Source organism: Heptranchias perlo, chromosome 2, assembly GCF_035084215.1.
Source record: "Heptranchias perlo isolate sHepPer1 chromosome 2, sHepPer1.hap1, whole genome shotgun sequence".
In the NCBI taxonomy this organism is placed as follows: domain Eukaryota; kingdom Metazoa; phylum Chordata; class Chondrichthyes; order Hexanchiformes; family Hexanchidae; genus Heptranchias; species Heptranchias perlo.
The window spans coordinates 37857099-37880466 of NC_090326.1; the positions used below are offsets into that span (position 1 = coordinate 37857099).

Genomic DNA, 23368 nt, shown 5'->3' on the forward strand with positions numbered 1-23368 from the left:
GTGTTGTAGCTGTACTGGAACAGCTTGGCTATAACATCCCCATTTTCGACCTTATGATGGAGGGAAGGTCATTGATTAAGCAACTGAAGATGGTTGGGCCAAAGACACTGCCCTGAGGAACTCCTGCAGCAATGTCCTGGGGCTGAGATGATTGGCCTCCAACAACCACTACCATCTTCCTTTTTGCTAGGTATGACTCCAGCTACTGGAGAGTTTTCCCCCTGATTCCCATTGACTTCAATTTTACTAGGGCTCCTTGAAGCCACACTCGGTCAAATGCTGCCTTGATGTAAAGATGAGTTGCAATATAGGTTGCTGAGGGAAGTCAGGGTCGAAATTGCGGAGGCTCTGGCCACAATCTTCCAATCCTCCTTAGATATGGGGACGGTGCCAGAGGACTGGAGGATTGCAAATGTTACAGCCCTGTTCAAAAAACGGGAGGGGGTTAAACCCACAAACTACAGGCCAGTCAGCCTAACGTCAATGGTGGGGAAACTTTTAGAGACAATAATCTGGGACAAAATTAATTTGCACTTGGAAAAGTATGGGCTATTCAATGAAAGTCAGCACGGATTTGTTAAAGGAAAATTGTGTTTGACTAACTTGATTGAGTTCTTTGATGAAGTAGCGGAGAGGGTTGAGGAGGATAGAATCATAGAAATGTTATAGCATGGAAGGAGGCCATTCGGCCCATCTAGTCCGTGCCGGCTCTATGCAAGAGCAATCCATCTAGTCCCATTCCCCCGCCCTATCCCCGTAGTCTTGCAAATTTTTCACTTTCAAGTACCTATCTAGTTCCCTTTTGAAGGCCATGATTGAATCTGCCTCCACCAGCACGTCAGGCAGTGCATTCCAGATCCTAACCACTCGCTGTGTAAAAAGATTTTTCCTCATGTCACCTTTGGTTCTTTTGCCAATCACCTTAAATCTATGCCCTCTGGTCCTTGACCCTTCCGCCAACGGGAACAGTTTCTCTCTATCTACTCTGTATAGACCCTTCATGATCTTGAATACCTCTATCAAATGCGCGCGGACACTTCTGACGTGAAGTGCGCAGGACGCCATCTTGGTAAAGGGGTTTGCTCGTGCGCCTAATGAACGCCGGCAGCATGCAGAGTAGTGAGATTTTGATGCATGCTGATTTAAAGGGACCGCTGCTATTTTGGGACTCCACACTTTATCCAACGCACTGTCTTAACCTCGCACTGCTGAACATGACTTAAAGGGCATGAAGGACCCCCTCCCCACCAGCGGTATTTAAAGGGATCATGCAGGAGTTACAGGTTAGTTGCTGGATTATTTCTTCTGGCTGCTGATGCATTTGTATGTGTTTTTGGAGGTTTCCTTCTCTTGGACAAAGTTTCAATATTCTACAGGGAGTGGGCTGGCTAGCTGACAGGCAACAGCAAGGGCACTGGCGGAGTGGCAGCGGTGGGAGCAGGAATGCTGTCATCCTGAGAGAGGACAGTAGGTTCGTGTTTCATGGAGCCACTGCCACTTGCTGCCTCCTGCAAGAAAGAGGGAAGTGTGTCAGTGAGTATCCTGCAAGGTGTTTGGGTGATATGGCTGTCATGGTTGAATAGCTGCCAGTGTGTGCGACCTGTGAGTTGTGGGTGTGCAGCTTCCAAAAGTGGTAATGTGTGAGGTTGAGATGAAGCATCAGATTTGAAGGGTTGAGTACTGATTGAAAGAGTTTGTTGGTAGGCGGGTGATGGGGGATGTAGTGCACAGATCAGTGGATGCGGCTGGTGGTGCAGTTGGTATTAGATGCCACTTGAAAGTTGAACTCACTCACCTTGACAACTCGTGTCAAATCATTGAACTTCTTCCTGCACTGCATCCATGTTCTTGGTGCTATGCTCCTGGCATTTACCTCCTCCGCTACTTCCTCCCACTGCCTCTTGAGAATATGTCTAGAGGGCCTCTTGTGGATATAGAATGCCCTTCCTTTTGTCCACCTCTTCCACCAAGGCCTCTATTGCATCATCCGAGAACCTTGGAGCACACACTCTCTCAGGTGCAGCCATTCTTCCAACTATCACAGCCCAGGAATCACTTCTCACACCACTTCCTGCAGCCATAGTGCACCTCCCCTTTAAGAGGTGCAGGCTGCCTTTAAGTAGAGCTCGCCACTCCCGATATTGGGCCCCCTGCTGGTGCGTGCAGATAGCACTGGCTGCACGCAGCAATCATTGAAATCATAAGGCAGCTCGAATGTAAGGTGCTGCCTGAATCGCAACCAACGGGTGCGGGTTAATCGCGCACCGCAATCCCAGCGCCGTTTACGGGGATTATCCCCCTAGGACTCCCCCAGCATTCTGAACAGCGTTGAATATCTTGAAAGGTCTACAGTGATGGTAGTCAGCAGACTGCAGCTTCACAAGATTTTTTTTTATCAAGACAGCACAGTAATAAGCCGATATCTGTCTATCTTTCTGACTATCTTGCTTTCTTTCTTTACCTGCAGTCCTGTGAACGTTCCTATGATTGATTGTCCTGGCCCCTGTGTGGATACAACATCTGGCTGAACAGATGCCATTGCCAACGATGATGTCCTGTGCTGCAGCTGGACCTATTCCATAGGCCCAGGCATTTGATTGGCAGAGATGCTAATGTCCCTGACACTGTCTGTGCAGCACACCTGTCTCCAGATATTACCAGAGTATCTGTACAGAACTGAGAATAAAATTATATGCAGAGAGAAAATGCTTTTATAAAATCTTCTAAAAGATTATTGACAACTATGCCATGAAACTGTCAGTTTTAATGGCTTTCCCTAGTAATTTTTCCAAACTTTATGTACCTTTTGGGTGATAAAGTTCTACCGGCTTTCCCTTCTTACTCACAACATCTTCATTATTAACTTGTCTCACCTGATATTGGAACCCTTCACCATAGTAAACAATTTGCCTGGATCAATTTTCTCAATTCGCTTCATAATCTGGAAAAAATTGAATTAGGTCTCCTTTAAGGGCCAGGGTGCCGGAAGCCTGCCTGGGTTGGAGGGATGAGGGAGGGGTGGGTATGCTTCTGGCTCCCTTTTTCGGTTTTTGAAGTGGGGAGACCCAGCCTTTTCCAGAATGTCTTACTAATATTGTAAAGCAACGATGTGTCGTGCTTGTTTGGTGGGGTGAATTATGGCAGGAATCAGTTCCGGGTCCCTGGAGCTGCTGCCTCAGGCTGCCAGCTACCTCACCACCAGTCCCATTCTTTATTCTACTACCTGCTCAGAGGTAATCCATTTGCTCCTCTGTGTGTGCCAATGTATTAAACTCGACTCTAGATCTATTTTAAAATGGGTCCTATCTGTGGGGCACAGCTAAGTCTGATTATATACAGGTCACAGGGTAAATTTTGGAGCCTCACCATTGGGAATACATGGTGGGAATTTGGGCATTAAGTTCGGCAGGACTTTCTGTCCATTCAAACACTAACCTCTGTACGTGTAATATTGACGGTGGCAATTCAGGCCCGATGATGTCATCGGCATCGCAACTTATTTTTAACTTCACCAGAGGGGGTGTCCCTGCAGAGTCTGCTGTCCGGCAGCAGCAACATGGTGGCAGGAGCAAACTGGCCAGAAGAGGCCCAGGTAAGTTTTAAATCTTTTCCTGTCTCTGAATTCCTTGTGGGCCAGGTGAAGCAGGAGTGCTCCCCCCCAGGCCTCACACAGAAGCTTCGGCCTCCCCCAGCTCCCATCACTGCCCTGATCTCTCAGGCTCCCCCGATCGTACCCCTGATCTCTCATGCTCCTCCCCATCCCCTCTTCCCCCCCCCCCCCCCCCCGTTCGTGGCCCAAACCTCTCATGCGCTTCCCCCCCCCCCCTCCCCTCCGATCACGACCCTGGTCTCTCCCACTCCTCCTGCTCCTGATCACAGCCTTGATCTCTCACACTGCCTCCTCCCCCAATCACGGCCCTGACCTCTCACGCTCCCCACCCCATTCCCCCCCCCGATCACAGTCCTGACCTCTCATGCCCCCTAATTGCGGCCATGAGCCTTCAACCCCTACTGACTGCTGGGGACCGATCTCATGGGTCCTCAGCTGTGCCCTCTTGCCGCTAATTTCTGCGCCCGCCCGTCGGCCAGGCTGTCAATCTGGCCGACTGTCGAACGGAAGTGTGCATTGATTTATTTAACTGAGGCCTTTGCACTGAGATGGCCGACTTTTTTGTTTTAAGTTGAATTGCCTAAGACCCTGCCTCCCTTCTCAGCAGAACTCACCAACTGAGCCAAAATAAGTGTTGCCTGGTTATTTTGTCTCCTCTGTGGACAGGAAGTTGAGAGCATGGCCTCTGATCCCTTCCCTGTGCAGGGGTTGCTCCGTAGAGTTGCTAATCACACCAGCTACTGACTCCTCCTGGGTGGACCCTCCGGTAACTAACCCCATTGTTTTCAAAATGAATAGGGCTTATCCCAAAACAAAGACCCTTCATGGTCTACAGGAAAGACTTAATGGTTCACAGTATTTGTTTAGAAGACAGACCTCATTCTGCAGACCAGCATTCGGCATTAATATACATCTCCCTCCCTTAGCTACATGCTGATGAGGGGATTTTTAAACTCTTGTGAGCTCAATTTCATTTAAAAGAACACTTCGATATAAATCATATTCAGATCTTCAGCAACAATATGGTTAATTGTCCTGGAACATGATACAGCACTTCACTTAACCTCTCCGCCTCATAGAATCATAAAATGGTTACAGTGGAGAAGGAGGCCACTTGGCCCATCGAGCCTGTGCCGGCTCTTCGTAAGAGCAATCCAGTTGGTCCCATTCACCCGCTCTTTCCCCAAAGCCCTGCAATTCATTTCCCTTCAAGTATTTATCCAATTCTTTTTTGAAAGCCACGACTGAATCTGCTTCCACCGACCTTCCAGGCAGCGCAGTCCATATCATAACTACTCACTGCGTAAAAAAGTTATTCCTCATGTCGCCTTTGGTTCTTTTGCCAATCACCTTAAATCTGTGTCCTCTGGTTCTCAACCCTTCCGCCAATGGGAACAGTTTCTCTTTATTTACTTTATTTAAACCGCTCATGATTTTGAATACTTCTATCAAATCTCCTCTCAATCTTCTCTGCTCCAAGGACAACAACTGCAGTTTCTCCAGTCTATCCACATAACTGAAGTCCCTCATCCTTGGAACCATTCTAGTAAATCTTTTCTGCACCCTCTCTAAGGCCTTCACATCCTTCCTAAAGTGCGGTGCCCAGAATTGGACACAATACTCCTGTTGTGGCTGAACCAGTGTTTTATAAAGGTTCAACATAACTTCCTTGGTTTTGTACTCTATGGCTCTATTTATAAAGCCCAGGAACCTGTATGCTTTTATAACCACTTTCTCAACCTGTCCTGCCACATTCAAAGATTTGTGCACATATACCCCCAGGTCTCTCTGATCCTGCACCCACTTTAGAATTGTACCATTTATATTATATTGACTTGACTCATTCTTCCCGCCAAAATGTATCACTTCACACTTCTCTGCGTTAAATTTCATCTGCCACGTGTCCGCCCATTCCACCAGTCTGTCAGTGTCCTCTTGATGTCTATCACTATCCTCCTCATTGTTTACTACACTTCCAAGTTTTGTGTCATCTGCAAATTTTGAAATTGTGCCCAGTACACCCAAGTCCAAGTCATTAATATATATCAAAAAAAGCAGTGGTCCCAGCACTGACCCCTGGGGAACACCACTGGATACCTTCCTCCAGTCCGGAAAACAACTGTTCACCGCTACTCTCTGTTTCCTGTCACTTAGCCAATTTCGTATCCATGCTGCCACTGCCCCTTTTATTCCATGGGCTTCAATTTTGCTGACAAGCCAATTATGCGGCACTTTATCAAATGCTTTTTGAAAGTCTATATACACAACACCAACCGCATTGCCCTCATCAACCCTCTCTGTTACCTCATCAAAAAACTCAATCTGGTTAGTTAAACACGATTGGCCTTTAACTAATCCGTGCTGGCTTTCCTTCATTAATCCACACTTGTCCAAGTGACTATTAATTTTGACCCGGATTATTGTTTCTAAAAGTTTCTCCACCACCGAGGTTAAACTGATTGGCCTGTAGTTGCTGGGTTTATCCTTACACCCTTTTTTGAACAACAGTGTAACGTTTACAATTCTCCAGTCCTCTGGCACCACCCCCGTATCTATGGATGTTTGGAAGATTATGGCCAGCACCTCTGCAATTTCCACCCTTACTTCCCCCAGCAACCTAGGATGCATCCCGTCTGGCCCGGGTGACTTATCTACTTTAAGTACTTCCAGCCTTTCTAGTACCTCCTTTATCAATTTTTAGCCCATCCAGTATCTCAAATACCTCATCTTTTACTGTGACTTTGGCAGCATTATCATTTCGGCCATCCGTCTCTGCACTACCATAAGTTACCTTATCCCTAAGGAATCAAGTTCTGTGTACTGGGCAAATGTCTTCAGTGCCTTATTGAAGCCCTAATAAAAGCTTGGTTACCCCTGCAGATCCTCCAGCCTTTCCAGCTCTGCTTTTAATTTAGACAAAACTGTGTTAAACTCCTCCAGCTGCTTGTATTTCGAACATCCAGACACCCAACCTCCAGCACAATTTCACTTCTCGAGATGTAAACATCCCACATTCTCTACCGTTTGGTCTTTCTTTATTATCCAAATGTGTTCTTTCCTTTATAAAGGTTTGAGTAAATACTTAGGTATTTTAAGTACTGCAACTGTCTGGTTGTCTTTGTTTTCTTGGTTTATCTTCTTTGAAATTCTCCTGAATAGCAAGACATGCCTGAATCAAAAGAACATCCCCCACCGCCTTCTACACCTCCCACCTTACTCTGTGAACTCCAGAAACCATCCTCCCTTCTCATTGGATTCAAGATCTGATGGAAATCTCTCCCCTCCCCCTTCCTTCTGGTTGCTCCTTAGAACCGCTGGCAAAAGCTTTGCTCCTCCTTTTTTCACCACCTTAACATCACACAGTCTCTCCTGGCAACCCAACTTGGGTGAAGATTTCCTCTGTGTAACAGTGATGGTGATATTGCAAGTTCATTGTTTATAAGCCCATTTACCATTTTGCTGCACCTAACAAAAGGCAATTCCACTCCACCCCAAGGTCCTTATGTTGAATGAAATTGATCAGTTTAGGCACAGTCCTAACCCTCGAAGGTTAGGGGATTGTTTTTTTTTAAACTATGTGAATATTTATTATTAATACCATCCCAAAATTTTATTAGAAGTGAAGCCTACTTCAACATAATGAAAGAGTATCCTAGATTATTTTATTACTAACATGACCTTCCTGACAGCCTACATTTCTCCCTACAGCACCACCAGGCTAATTTATAAAACACAAGTGGCTCATTAACATGGTTAATTTGCACTGTGCCTTGTTGCTGTACCTCGGGCACCTGCTGTTCAGTCATTGATGGCTGAACTTTTAGAAGGTTTTAAAATTCAAAAACACTGGACTTTTTTTTAAAAGAACTTCCTTGTTTCACCCAGAATAGGTATGGGAATATGGCAAATTAGCCATGTTAATGTGCCACTTGTGTTTTACAAATTAGCCTGGTGGTGCTGTAGTGGGAAATGTAGGCTGTCAGGAAAGGGATGGGAATATCTAAGGAATTCTGCATCCCTTTGATTATCTGTCTGCTTTATCACAAGTGGCTACTGCGGCAAAGACTATAGCGACTTGGATAAGTATTCTAAAAAGAGGGATATAAAGGCGTCTGGAGAAAAAGAAGGGAAATGGGATTAGAGTCGATAGCTTCAGTCAAAGAGCCCACACTGGCACAAGCACAATGGGCCAAATGGCCTCCTTCATATACTGCAGATTTTACGAGGCTGAAATGCATTGGCGGGTGGGAGAATACAAAGCAGGCAAATTGCCCACAGGCGCCAGGAATTTGGGGCAGCACTCAGATCTGCTAAATTTCTGCCGTGCGTTAGCAGCAGCCCAAGTTCCAATCAGAGGATCGGATCCTCAAAGGAAATCGATGGCCTAATAATGGTCAACAGCCTCGGACCGCCCATTCCAGTTTTCTAAATGACACCATCCTCTGCAGCGGAAGCAAGAATTATGCCAGGCCTCCCAATAACAGATGCTTTCTCTTCAGCTGTCACCAGCATTAAACTCCTCTTCACTGGTGACTCACCCAGTGCTACCTCTTCAAAGTCACTGTCTACATCCTCCTGTGTATTTATAACTGTGCTGGTGCTTGGCAAAGGTGGTTAGAGTAATGTAGTGTGTTGTGAGGTCCAAGCTTGCTTGGGGGCACTGGCTGTGGTGTAACTCTCTTCTACCAGGCCTACACAACCGAAGGGGAATATAGGAGTTGTCTCAAAGAAGCATGTTCAAACAGTCCTTGTTTTGCAGTATACTGTGTGAGATGTTTTTGAAGCTGAGTTTATGCCGGTGACTGATTGGGAGACAATGCATAACAAGTCCTTGCCCTGAGTTTGGGGGAGGCTTTCAGCTTTACCCACCCCTATTCCCTTGATACACTTGCACCCTATGATGTCCAGAGTAGCCTCTCTATTATGTGCCATCTTGTGCAGCAAGCAGATAAGTAGCCTTGAGATTTGGCAGGTGTGGTAGAGCTGTCCATCCTGCAGCCCATCCTGTTTGACACTAAATGAACATGTTAGGTTGTCTTACAAGGATTTCATATGTGAAGCCCCTTCAAGACTTTTCAGTGCCGGTAGTTTGACTTACATGGTTGCTCATTGTACTTCTCCCATGCTGCAGTATGACCATCCGTGGTAAGCATTCAGAGACCCACTTTTTTCTCCCATGACAGGACTGCACAGGATAAGCTTCTATTAATAGTTATGATGGTTCGGTATAAAATGATTTACAGGTTATTAGACTATGCTTTCTGCCAGGCCTACACAGCAATACTTGGCATTCCAAACTATACTTCAGCCTCCTCTTAGGTGCTTTTTGAGGCCTAGCATCTTCCTCACATCTGTCCAGGTGGACTGTGTTCTGGAAGCTATATTTACCCTGTCTGCCACTAATTCCAAAGCCTGCTGTGGGCGGGAAGGAGGTGCACTTCACTTCCATACAGAACTCCGCATTCTCCACTCACTTTTATTAAGGATAGTATCCGACTAAAAACAAGGACATATAGGGTAGCCAAACTTAGTGGGAGGATAGAAGATTGGGAAGTCTTCAAAAGACAGCAAAAAGTAACTAAAGGATTGATTGGGAAAGGGAAGATAGATTATGAAAATAAATTAGCAAAAAATATAAAAACAGATAGCAAGAGTTTCTATAGTTATATAAAAAGAAAAAGGGTGGCTAAGGCAAACATAGGTCCCTTAGAGGATGAGACCAGGAAATTAATGGTGGGAAACATGGAGATGGCAAAAATGCTGAACAAACATTTTGTTTCAGTCTTTACGGTAGAGGACACTAAGAATATCCCAACACTGGACAAACAGGGGGCTCTAGGGGGGGAGGAGCTAAATACGATTAAAATCACTAAGGAATTGGTACTCAGTAAATTAATGGGACTCAAGGCGGATAAATCCCCTGGACCTGATGGCTTACATCCTAGGGTCTTGAGGGAAGTGGCAGTAGGGATTTTGGATGCTTTGGTAATAATTTTCCAAAATTCTCTGGACTCGGCAAAGGTCCCGGCAGATTGGAAAACTGCTAATGTAACACCCTTATTTAAAAAGGGTAGTAGGCAGAAGGCTGGAAATTATAGGCCAGTTAGCCTAACATCAGTGGTGGGTAAAATTTTGGAGTCTATTATTAAGGAGACAGTAGCGGAACATTTGGATAAACATAATTTAATAGGACAAAGTCAGCATGGCTTTACGAAGGGGAAGTCATGTCTGACAAATTTGCTTGAGTTCTTTGAGGACATAACGTACGGGGTGGATAAAGGGGAACCAGTGGACGTAGTGTATTTAGACTTCCAGAAGGCATTCGACAAGGTGCCACATAAAAGATTATTGCTCAAGATAAAGAATCACTGGATTGGGGGTAATATTCTGGCATGGGTGGAGGATTGGTTATCTAACAGGAAGCAGAGAGTTGGGATAAATGGTTCACTCTCTGACTGGCAACCAGTAGCCAGTGGTGTTCCGCAGGGGTCGGTGCTGGGTCCCCAACTCTTTACAATCTATATTAACGATTTGGAGGAGGGGACCGAGTGTAAGATATCAAAGTTTGCAGATGATACAAAGATGGGAGGGAAAGTAGAGAGTGAGGAGGACATAAAAAACCTACAAGGGGATATAGACAGGCTGGGTGAGTGGGCGGAGATTTGGCAGATGCAATACAATATTGGAAAATGTGAGGTTATGCACTTTGGCAGGAAAAATCAGAGAGCAAGTTATTATCTTAATGGCGAGAAACTGGAAAGTACTGCAGTACAAAGGGATCTGGGGGTCCCAGTGCAAGAAAATCAAAAAGTTAGTATGCAGGTGCAGCAGGTGATCAAGAAGGCCAACGGAATGTTGGTTTTTATTGCTAGGGGGATAGAATATAAAAACAGGGAGGTATTGCTGCAGTTATATAAGGTATTGGTGAGACCGCACCTGGAATACTGCATACAGTTTTGGTGTCCATACTTAAGAAAAGACATACTTGCTCTCAAGGCAGTACAAAGAAGGTTCACTCGGTTAATCACGGGGATGAGGGGGCGGACATATGAGGAGAGGTTGAGTAGATTGGGACTCTACTCATTGGAGTTCAGAAGAATGAGAGGCGATCTTATTGAAACATATAAGATTGTGAAGGGGCTTGATCGGGTGGATGCGGTAAGGATGTTCCCAAGGATGGGTGAAACTAGAACGAGGGGGCATAATCTTAGAATAAGGGGCTGCTCTTTCAAAACTGAGATGAGGAGAAACTTCTTCACTCAGAGGGTAGTAGGTCTGTGGAATTTGCTGCCCCTGGAAGCTGTGGAAGCTACATCATTAAATAAATTTAAAACAGAAATAGACAGTTTCCTAGAAGTAAAGGGAATTAGGGGTTACGGGGAGCGGGCAGGAAATTGGACATGAATTTAGTTTTGAGGTTAGGATCAGATCAGCCATGATCTTATTGAATGGCGGAGCAGGCTCGAGGGGCCGATTGGCCTACTCCTGCTCCTATTTCTTATGTTCTTATGTTGGAACTAATCTGCTGTCCCTTAGTTCCTTGATCGGTGTTTCCGGTGTCTGGTTGTCAAAATGCATTTGCTTACTTCCTGTTCACCTGTATTTTGCAACAATATTGCTGAGTAAACCCCTGGCCTGCTCTCCCCTGCACAAATGCAAGGGCTTAAATTCTTCCTAAATACAGTTAACAGATGCATAGCCTTAATGTGGCTTCTGCTGTTCCATAGGTCACTTCACTGTGTGGGCATTGCATTGAAACCACCAGTATCTCAGAAACTTTTCGTCATGCATAGTTTACAACCCCTCCCCCACTACTTGAATAACACCAACAGACATTTCCATCTCCAAGTTACTCTCCTAACTTGCTTCATCTTATTCAGCAGAGGACAGGACAGGGCCAATCTTCCCCTCTGGAGTCGTGAAGAGAGGAGGAAGTTCAGATGCTTCTTTAGTGTCACCAGCACCATTAAAGGGGCAGGAACAGTTAATGCCCCATGGGAGAGCCAGAAGGATTTTTGTTGTTTTGCATGTAATAGGGCAGGATTATTATCTGGACACCTTCTAATGAAGAGTAGTAAGTTTTTTAATTAAAGTGTGTGCGCTAGAAGCTGTGAACCGCATGTTGGAGGTCTTCACCTTTTTATAAGGGTTCCATTCCGTGATTGAGTCTGTGCTACTGTGCATGGCTGCAATAACAGAACTATCCCAAGCAGCAGTCTGGGTGCCCCTGCAGTCTACCTTGGAGGGAGCTGGTAAGCAGGCAGCCCTCTGATGTTAAATAGTAGGTGGAGGAACAGAGTTATCAAGAATGGAGAATGATTGAATGGGAATAGGAGGATGGTGCTGGATTGACTGTGAGCTTGTTGTTTTATTCCAGGTGGCATAGAGCAGGCCCATGGCCTGGAGAGGGGGCATTCATACTCTGTGGAAGCTGGCCTCCAACCTCGGCCATTCCTACAGGCTCTCCTGTCCATCTGCTTACCATTCATAATGCCTCCTCTTCCATGGACTCAGGGTTTTCTGTGATGGTCCTCCCTGGTTTCCCTTCTGTGGCGCTGGTTGTTTGCCTTTTGTTTTCTTTGAAGGGAGAGAAGACAATGGGACAAGCTTGTGCCATGGAAATTTGCCCCATTTGGGGTCATGCATACCATAATGATGAGAACTGCAGGTGCCATGTCCCTTTAAATGAAATGTACCTTGAAGGCCAGCAGGAGTCCTTGTGGCAGGCACAATGAGTTGAGAGAGTGGTTTCCAATAAAGAAGGTGCTTCAGTTTTTGGAGAGATTGCCCTTAGCAGACGTGAGTTTGCCTGATGCCCAAGTGCTGAGGAAAGAGTATGATGGAAAAGGAGGTGTACAAGTAGTAGAGGATGTATATTGGCACCAGAGCCTTGACTTACCATAACAACTCTTGTCAGGTCATTGAACCCACCCCCCGCACCATGTAGCAGTTCTTGAGGTGGTGGAGATTGCACTCAGACATCTCCTTCCAGACAGCCTGCACCACTCTCCTATGAGTCCCCCTCCCCTCAGTGTCCATCAGTTGGTCGCTCCTGGCCCTCACTTCAACCAACAGCACCTCCACGGATTCATTGGAAAATCTGGGCACCCATCCAGCTGCTGCCACCGCCGAAGCTGCTGCTCCTTATACCATCCTGCTGAGAAGTGATACTGTCCTTTATTGGCGGTAGCCTTTTAAAGGTTGTATTATCCTCCCTCCCAGGGGCAGTAAGGTTTTAGGGCCTACAAACAGCCCTCCATGGTTAATGAGATCTCTGGGAGGAAATGGCAGCTGCTTAGCAGTGGCATCACGTTGGCGAGTATTAAGATCACCCCGTGCAAACCTGCCAACGGATCAGTTGTGGTTTTTACAAATTACCAGGTTCTTGAATTTTATTTCACAACTTGCCATGATCGGATTTGAACTCATAGTTCTAGAAATTCGATGGTGCCACATCGGTTTTTCAAGCGCAAATATGACAGGGACCGTATGCTCATTAGGCACCAGAAGTCTCCAGTAACACCATATTGGTGAAGGCAGAAAAAGAGGCGTCAAGGGCCCCTGCCTGAAACAGGCACTTAGGCCCTTTGCATATACAAATAGGGGGCCGAATACACGTGTGAGGCCCCCCTCTCCAATATTGGGCTACCCTAAGCAGAGCTGGTGCCAGGCTGGCTGTATTCATGAAAGCATAGTCTACATGCGGCCTAATCAGCAGTCCTTAAACGGAAGACTGGAGGCCACCAACAAAAAGGTAAGTTTTAAAAAAAAATACTTACCTGAATGTGGAGCCGGGAGGTGCATGAGTGTTCCCCCCCACCACCAACCCCCACCCCCACCCCTGACTCCACTCCGGTGCCAAAGATCGTTGCTGGCCCTCAATCGGCCCCCTCCTGATCGATCCTGTCCCTCCCGATTGCTTCCCGCCCTCTCCTGGTCGCCCTCTCTGATCGATTGCTGCCCACCCTCTCCCAGGACCTGCCAATGACACAGCAGCCCAAAATTAAAATCCACCTCTTCGACAAGCTGCCTGGGGAGGCCCAACGGGTATCTGCAGCTCGCCGGCCTCATGTAAAGGAGGCCCCAATATTGCGTGTGCTTTGGGCCTACCCATTCCAGCGCAGGTATCAATTTGTAGGCCATAACCTCTAAGCTGTTAGTGCAGCACCAGAATCACTGCTCTGTGGTACTCATTTTATAAATCAGGATGTGTCTGCACAATATTTATAAACTTTTTTTTCGCAATTGCCTACTGACCAGGAAATGGGGGGAAAGCACAAAATTATTATGAAGAAAATGTGACTTGCAAACAGTTTATAAACCAGTGCAAAATTTGAGTTGTCTTGACATGCTGCTTGTCCTTATTATAGGTGTTTAGTGAATGATATAACTTTGAGCTGTGGTTGTGACATTTAAGTTGCTGTAATTTATAGGTAGTTTATATAATGATGGCCCATCCGTTCTCAGTGTGTTGTAATCCGAGCTTACTCTGCAGGTGTTACCCATGATTACACCCACTTTCATATTAAACCATTACTCATTATAAAGACAGTACTGTTCATAATCACTCCCTGAAAACTATTTTTGGGACTTGCTTTTAACTTATACAGTCTATACAAATGGAGTATACCTGCCTCACGTGGTATGCAAGAACATGCAAACATGGCTACAGAGATGAGATGAACCCACCTAAAAGCACAGCTTCTTAGTGCAGTGTGTGCAGCCTGTTTTGGGCTCCACGCCGGAGTCCTTGAGCTTTAACTGACATTCAGATTTAACTAGCCCTACTGCCACACAGCTTTGCTGCTGAATGATATATTTTTGCTGTAATGGAGTGCTCCATCTCAGGGGGGAGAAGAAAGAATGAAACACTTGCATTTATGTAGTGTCTCTTAGAAAGATCTCAAAGCGCTTCACAACAAATTATAGAAACACTGCAGAACAATTTGCGCCAAAGCAAGACGTCACAAACAGCAACGAGATGGATGACCAGGAATGGAAACTTAGCAGATTGGGCTATGTGCCGAGCACAGCCAGCTGTGGGGGCGGCAGGTCCGGTTTCAGGATTGAGGACAGCGCTGAGGCCTCTGGGTTGAGGTTTAATTTGCACAGGAGCAGAGCGCAGTTTTGGGGAAGTGGGTTAATTTTCCACGGGTAGAAAATGAAGCTCTTGAGAGGAGTTGGATATGGAGTGAGGTGCTCAGGCTTCTTAAATTGACTCTGATGCTTCTAGGGGTCCTGGTGTCTATACATCGGTGGACAGTGAATATATTTCGAGGTTTCTGCGGGTAATCGCTCTGATTTTTATTACAGGGGCATATGATAATCCAGTCACTTCAGAATTCAATTGTATGGTAGCGGGACCGGGGAGTGTATTTCTTCAATCTCTCTAAAGGCAAACCGAGTTAACACTACAATAACTTGCATTTATATTAGAAACAACATGCAATTAATTAGCGCCTTTCACGACCTTAGGATGACCAAAGTGCTGCAGTCAATTAAGTACTTTTGAAGTGTAGTCACTGATTTAATGTTGGGAAAAGCGGCAGCCAATTTACACACAGTAAGGTCCCAGCAATGAGATAAATGACCAGATAATCTGTTTTAGTGATGTTAATTGAGGGATAAATATTGGCCAAGACACCAGGAGAACTCTCTTGCTCTTCAAGATAGTGCCATGGGATCTTTTATGTCCACCTGAGAGGGCAGACAGGGTCTCAGTTTAACGTCTCATCCAAAAGACAGCACCTCTGACAGTGCAGTGCTCCCTCAGTACTGCACTGAAGTATCAGCCTAGAATATGTGTTCAAGTCTCCGGAGCGGAGCTTAAATCCACAACCTTCTGACTCAGAGGCAAGAGTGCTACCACTGAGCCAAAGCTAACGGGCCTTTAATGTAAATGAAGCGAGGCTTTGTTCGAATTGTTAAGCTGCTTTATTCCACAGTAAGGTGCATGTATAGAGTAACAGTTAAAATCAGATTCCCTTAGTACAATCAGTAACTGCATGACGATTTAAAAATAATGGGCATACCACGCTACTCCACTTCAATGGGTTGCCTTCCTTAACTTAAGCAGAATAACTCCTCTGCATCCTGACTTTGTTAAGATTGTCTTTCTGCCTCAACTTCAGCTGTTCCAAAATCTAGACTGTTCTTTAGGTGTCTCACATTCTGCTTTGTTTCACAGTCAGAAAGAGATGAAAAGCGTTCAAACACAATGTCCTTACGGAGACAGGCTACTGAATTGCTTATTATTTACAGTCCATTAGAAAACAGCAATAAGGGTAGTATTTTAACTGCCTAACATCTCTGAACTCTTTTTACTTGCAGTAATACACTATGCTTTTAAAGCACAACATTAAATGTAACTCTTTTTACAAATCCTTTCTGTGGAAAAATTGTCAAAAAAATCCTGAAACATGACTCCATCACTTTAATTAATATTTTCATCAGGCTTGCGAATGATGCTTGTTTATTTTGGGTGGACCATTATTTCAGAAGTCTTAGTGGTTGGTGAGTGGAGCTTTCTCTTCATGCACATTCATCTAAATAAAATTGAAGAACTTTACAACAAAGTTGGATTTGAATTTAGCTTCTTATAGAGCTCACAGCTGGAATATTTGGATGGCTCTTTGTTGGGCTATAACTTGATGGGATAAGGAATCCTATTCTCTGTGCATCCCCAAATGAGTATTGATGAAAATCCTTTTCTGTATGACCCCTTGAGGGTCTAGTGTAAGGCAGTGTGCTACGGAGCCAGCTCTTACTTGCACTGAATGGCACTAACCCAATCACTAACTATATTCTCTTATTATAATACAAAAGCCCAATTGAGAACAGATAACCAGTTGTGTATAGGCGCTTTGCTTTGTCTGAGTGTTTATTGTCTGGAGTCATGTCACTGCATGGAACATGATTGGTTCAGTCACTGATCAAGCACTACAATATAACCTTTTTCATTAAGCCAGCTGTTAAAATAATTTTAGCAGTTGACAAACACCATTCACCTGTTGTCATATGAAAGGCTATATTTTCCTCTGTGTATAAAGTTTAACAAAAGAAGTAGATTTGAGTAGAGGGGAGCAAGACTAACAGAAGTGATAATGGACTTTTCTTCCTTTTACTGTGTTCTTGTTCCTACGCTAAAATGCGTTTACAAATATTAGGAGAAAATTGTTCTTGTTAAAAGCCAATCATGAGAATCTAGCAGAATTGTGTGGTGAATGACGAGGATAGAAAAAAATGGCCCACTATTTTCTCAGAGCTGCTCTCGCTCCGCCACAGTAACTTCACTGGAAGCATGGTGAAAACCTTGCATGTAAACAGGGTTTCTGCACCCTTCTGGTGGAGTTATGGCCGTGGAATGGTGGCGTTCTTCGGAATTTCATTGTCATGATTTCTGATCACATTTTTATTTCAACTTTTCATATTGTAAATTTGGTATTTCAACATTTCCCATTCAATTTTAATGTGTCAACTTTCACCATTGCAGTTTGTTGATAAATCAATAAAAGTACTCAAAAGGCTTTATCAAAGAAAATCCAGCTGCTGAAAATTTTTGTCAGTAACTGAAACTTTTGGATTTTAAATTTTAAAAAAATGTAAAAATCACATACTTCAGAATAACATATTTAAATTTACTCATTGAATTGTCTTTTCTGTCGTCTTGTACCTTCAGTAAAGTTTTCACTTCAAGCCATCAGCCTGTCTCAATAGCCTGGGCTAATGAAACTAGTAAATGGTTCAGTATAGTTTTTTTAAGTCAATTTCAGAGATTTTATATCCGTTTACTCACAGGTGGAGGACTGGACACTCTCATTAGAAATACTTATTTTTTGTGATAAACCCATTTTCAGCTGCATTAATAAAACTGCACCAGGTTACCACTCTTAACTACATCAAGGAATACTTTTTAATGCAAAGAGAAAGAAATGATTACGTTCTATTACGCTGCCCGATTGCGCTGGTTTCTATTTGTGATTATGCAAATGCATTTGGGCGGTAGCTTGAACTGTAACCTAACCAGTGCAATTTTGGGCGCATTTTTGGCACAATTTCCCCGATTGTGCCCAAAGTGGAATCCCTACCCCCACATGTTTACCTCACTACAGTGAGAACTTTCAGTCACATCTGAGCATTCTGAGCAAGTGCAGTTTCAGTATTTCCTAGCATGCACTCTACGCATCAACAGGGGTTAAAGGCTGGAAGAGTGTGTCCCCTCACCCTGTAAGGTTTGAGAGTTGCTTTTCTTTTTCCAAACGACTTCCAAAGAAACTGGTGATTGAATTCTCAAAACTTTTATTTCAGGCAAATAATGAATTGCTATAAATATACTATAATTGTGCCTTTGTGTTATGAACTCCTCACCGACAAACAACACCCATGAGAAGCAGCATATTTGAATAGCAACAGCTGTTATTGTGATCTCTTTTGTTGATGATTAGAAAGAAGACAAAGACATTACTTGTAGAAAATGAATTTTTATTAAAAAGTCACCCCTTTTGGTTGTATGTACTCAGTTAAGAAATCTCTCTTCTGAACCATTTTTGATGTGGAGATGCCGGTGATGGACTGGGGTGGACAAATGTAAGGAATCTTACAACACCAGGTTATAGTCCAGGTTATAGACTATAACCTGGTGCTGTAAGATTCCTTACATTGTACCATTTTTGAGGCTGAGGAAAATTTTTATATAAAAACTTGGGAACTGCATAAATGATGAACTTCTCAACATTTTATTAGGTCATTTTTGTTTCTTTATAGAAATTTATGTTTATTAAAGAGTATATAAGTCAGCAAACTCTCTAATAGTGAAATAGAAATTTTCCACTTCTGCATTCCTGACATATGTCAGGAAATTGCACTCCCCTCCCCCACACCTGTGATTTTCCATCCATTCATTTTAAGAAGCAGAAATCTTAAATAGCAAAAACTTGCTAACAATGGGGAAAGTGGTAGTGGGTACCCAAGGCAGCAAAAGCGGAAGCTGACTAGCAGGAACATGGGGGTTTGGGGCCTGATAATTTAGAGACATATACAGAGATAAAGATATACAGACAGAAAGGGCAAGAAAGTATGTGAGAGGCACAGAGTAGGAGATAAGAAATAACTTGCATTTATATTGCTCTTTCACATCCTCCGCATGACCAAAGTGCTTTATAGGCAATGAATTACTTTTTGAAGTGTTGTAATATAGACAAACACAACACTTAATTTGCAGAGAGCAAGGTCCCACAAACAGAAATGAGATGAATGACCCGATAATCTGTTTTTGGCTTTTTGGAGGAAAGAGACAGAGGGAATGTGAAATGGATAGATTAAGAGAGAGTAAAAAGGTTGAAACAGAGTAATGGACAGCAATGAGAGAAAGTATTTAAGGTCCATTCAGAGAGAGACAAATTAGGAGGTAGAGTGAAAAACAAACAACAAAACACAGGAAGGGAGCAGTAAGAATGAGAGAATTGGAGGCAAGCAGAGGCACAAGACTCGATTTTAACTCCCGGGTGAGAATGTGTCCTAGCAAGTGGCAGCAGGCAGGTTGGCCGATTTAATGGCCGGGAAGTCGGCAGGAAGCAGCTGCCCGGCCAATAAAATCGGGCGGCAGGAGACAGCCGCCAGGGACCCCGCTGAGTGGTCGTGGCTCAGTGGTAGCACTCTCACCTCTGAATCAGAAGGTTGTGGGTACAAGTCCTATTCCAGAGACTTGAGCATATAATCTAGGCTGACACTCCAGTGCAGGACTGAGGGAGCATTGCACTGTTGGAGGTGTCGTCTTTCAGATGAGATATTAAACTGAGGCCTCGTCTGCCCTCTCAGGTGGTCGTAAAAGATCCCATGGCATGATTTTGAAGAAGAGCAGGGGAGTTCTCCCAGTGTCCTGCCAATGTTTACCCCTCAACCAACATCACTAAAACAGATATCTGATCATCATCACATTGCTCTTTGTCGGAGCTTGCTGTGTGCAAATTGGTTGCTGCGTTTTCCTACATTACAACAGTGACTACACTTCCATTGGGTGTAAAGCATTTTGGGATATCCTGAGGTTGTGAAAGGCACTATATAAATGCAAGTTCTTTCTTTTCCTTTAGAAAGATCATTGAGGCTCAGCAGAGCAATCCCGGTCTGGAGATGGGGGGAAGCCCTTGTAGGGAAGGCCCAAGGCTTCCTTGTCTGGCTCGGAGGAGAACTCTTACTGCTGCTGGCCCACAAGGAACCAAATACATTTTTTAGGACTTAAATTTCTGTGCCTTTTCTGGCGTTGGCTGCTGTTCCCAGCAGGTTTGGCCCAGTGGGGAAATCATCACTGCTCCCTCACTCATGACTCAGGTTAAAAAAGCAGATCAAACCTCGGTGACATCATCGGAGCCTGGTCTGCATATTTACAGAGGACCTTGTCATAGGGTTGCCAACTCTGGTTGGACGTATTCCTGGAGGTTTCATCACACAACCTCCTGCCTCCATCCGCCCTGCCCCCGCTCTCCCGCCATTGTCCACCCGACACGTTCATCCTCACAACGCACTGCCTTCCCACACCAATTGGAAAGCAAACAGGATCTTAATTACCCGATTGATTGACGCTTGACTGTCAGTCAAACAGCTTTTTATCCTGTCTCCAGAATTTTTATAATGAATAGATGTTCAAAGAAAATATTTTAAAAATCACATACAATTTTTTCTAATGTCCCACGATTTTTCTCCAGGGTTGCTTATAGCAGCGTTCTGAAGATGAATCTTTAATTCCTGGAGACTCCAGGACAATCCTGAAGAGTTGGCAACTCTACCCTGTCAACTTGGGGCGGGTGGTCCTGCCACCCACAATTTAAAATTGCAGTCGGCAAGATCAAAGCGCGAAAGCAGTGGGTAAGTTCCTGCTCCATTTTAACTGCCCCCCCACCCCCACTTCCCGGTCTGGTTTCCGCCAGGTGGGGGGAGTTAAAATCGAGACTACAGTTACAGGAACAGAGAGTCAAATTGTTATAGTTTTCATTATGAGCGACACCACAAAAAATCAACTAATTAAATACATTTTTATTAAAATTGCATCTGTTAACATTTATTCTCTCCAATCAAAATTATTTTCCATAGTACGGTCAATAGCTTATTTAAAATATCTTCTTTTTGTTTATAAACCTGGAACATTGAACAGATAAGTTATTTCAGCCATTTACAGAGCTTGCAGATATTATAACCCCAGCCTCTGGGGCTCCCTCCCTAAATCTCTTCACCTTTCTATTTCCTTCTCTGCCTTTAAAAGCCTCCTGAAAGCTTATCTTTTGGAGTGTGTTGTGCATTCAGTCAACTCTCCTAATTCTTCGACTGCTGCTGTCTCTTCTGTGAAACACCTTGGGATGGATTGTTTTATTGCTTTGAAGATTGTTAATTAGACAAACTAATGTGGAGGCAAAATGCACGTCAACAGCTTGATAAAAATGTAATGACATGAACATGTTTATTATTGCAACAGATTTATTGGAATTCATTGTAAGATGACTACAGCATTCTGTCTTACATTTTCAGTCTTTGATTTGTTCCCCATGTTGGAAATATTCTCAAGCTAGCAGATCTCCCATGCCATTGCTCACAGTAAATTGGATGATATGCTGCAATTCATGATTATTTTATTTACTGTTAAAGTGCAGCTATGTTTAAAATAGGCTGTCCCTTTAAGCCCATAAAATGTAATGTCTGTAAATAAGCACATCCCAGGATCAATTCAAGGTTGATTGCTGTTGGTGAATGAAGTTTGCAGATTGGCTAGTGTTTGTAAATTTCTGGCTCTAAGTCAGAACAAACCAGCATGAAATGATTGCTTTTTCCTGCTCTTTTCATACTTTTGACATTTTGAAGTGCAATGGATGTGCACTCGATGTGAGGCACACATACTTACGTATTTCATTAAAAATTCCTGTTGTCGCACTTACTTCCTGTGTGTCGCTATTTGTCATGTCTCTGTCACACATATGTAATGCCTGTAAGCATTTAAAAAAGTCTAGAATGGTTTGAAACTTATATACTTATCTTGCAGGCCTCCAAATGCTAGATGCTGCTTTTGCACATCCAAACTGTAATCCACATCTGCATCTTGAATTTCTTCCAGCCAAGTCAGCACTGATATTATTCATTTAATTCATTGACTTTGACATTATTTATTTACCTCTTTGTCTCCGATATATTTTATTCATGGAGTCCGAGAATGCATGCCAGCTCAGCCCACTTGGCTTAGTTCTGATATTATTTATTTAATTAACTAACTGAGGTGTTCTAAAACTCACCGTAAACAGCACCATGGAGGATCTGCTATATAGTAGGTCTTGCATATAACACACACTTCCTTTAACTGTCATGTGGTGTAAGCATTGGCTCAGTATTACGATTCTCGCCTCCGGGTCAGAAAGTTGTAGGTTCAAGTCCCACTCCAGGGACTTGAGCGCATAATCTAGGCTAACATTGCAGTGCAGTACTGAGGGAGTGCTGCACTATTAGAGGTGCCATCTTTCAGATGAGACATTAAACCGAGGAGCCATCTGCCCTCTCAGCTGGACATAAAATATCCCATGGCACTATTTGAAGAAGAGCAGGGGAATTTTTCCTTATGTATTCATACATAAACATGTGGTTCCTGTTGTCACACTTCCTGTGTCGTGATCCTATCATGCCTGGTGTCAAGATTTTCTCACACCTGGGTAATTTCTTACGTAATGCCTTATTTTTAAAATTCCTGGAAATGCTTTGAAACTGATATACTTACCATTACTTACCTTGCTGGCTTCCGAACACTAGGTGGTGCTATTGTGCTTCTAAACTCCATCACCCAGCTCCAAGGTACAATTGCCACCATTTCAACAATTTCCCATCTTAAATGTTACAATTAATTTTATCTTCTTTTTAAGGTTTTTTTGGGGGGATTGCTTATCAGCCGTCAGTCCAGAATCCCTCTCTCCAGCTCTCCTGTCTGGCTATGGCCTCTGCCTGGACCCATCTGCACCTCTGCCACCCATTCCCAAACTCACTCACTCTTCGTCTCTTGCAGTCCTGGTGTTGTGCCCGCTCTCCGCCCTGTTCTGGTCCTGCCTTTAGTTACCACTGCTCCCGGTATCAACCTGCCCCATCTCTGTCCCTCACCTGGCCTAGGCATTGTCCTCAGTCTGCCCCGGTCCCGCTCATTACTGCTGCCACTGATACCAGTGGTTGTCTTCTCTCTTTGCTGGTTCCGAGCACTGAGCTGGGAATGGCAATTTACTTTTAAAGCACCTGTAACATTGTGATCAATTTACAGCACTGTAAGTGCTTTACAAACAAATTTCTGGTTCCCAGCTTGGTGTTCAGCCTAGAGTGAGGGCACGCAGGGGCATAGCAGTCAGAAGTAATGGAGTAGGGCACATGGGACTACACTGGGAGCATAGGAGCCTCATACAGGCTCTGTTCAGTTTAGTGAACTGGGTGTGATAAAGGGATTGGATGGGATAGAGCAAAGAGGATGCATAGTTGAGGGGCAGTATAACAAATATTGCAGATAGTGGTTGAGAGAAGAGCCCGGGGCAATGGGGTAACTGGAAATGACAATCACAGCAGAGAGGAATGCAAGAGCTGGAAGCAGAGGATACGTTGAAGGTACAAGCAGCGTGTGGAGGAACCAAGGCAATGGATAGTAGCTTCAGATTTGGGCTGATAGTCAGCAGGACTCTGGCCTGTTCCTGGCTGCTCTTAGCAGGAGCTAATCAGAGATCAGCAGGGACTGCATGGAAGGTAAACTGGAAG

The 23368-nt window shown here is 44.2% G+C and overlaps 1 protein-coding gene across 4 annotated transcripts in view; it reads left to right on the plus strand.

Moving 5' to 3' along the window:
- The window catches only part of LOC137337421 (phosphatase and actin regulator 1-like), a 413191-nt gene that overhangs the window by 220548 nt on the left and 169275 nt on the right, over window positions 1-23368 (plus strand). The window lies entirely within an intron of this gene.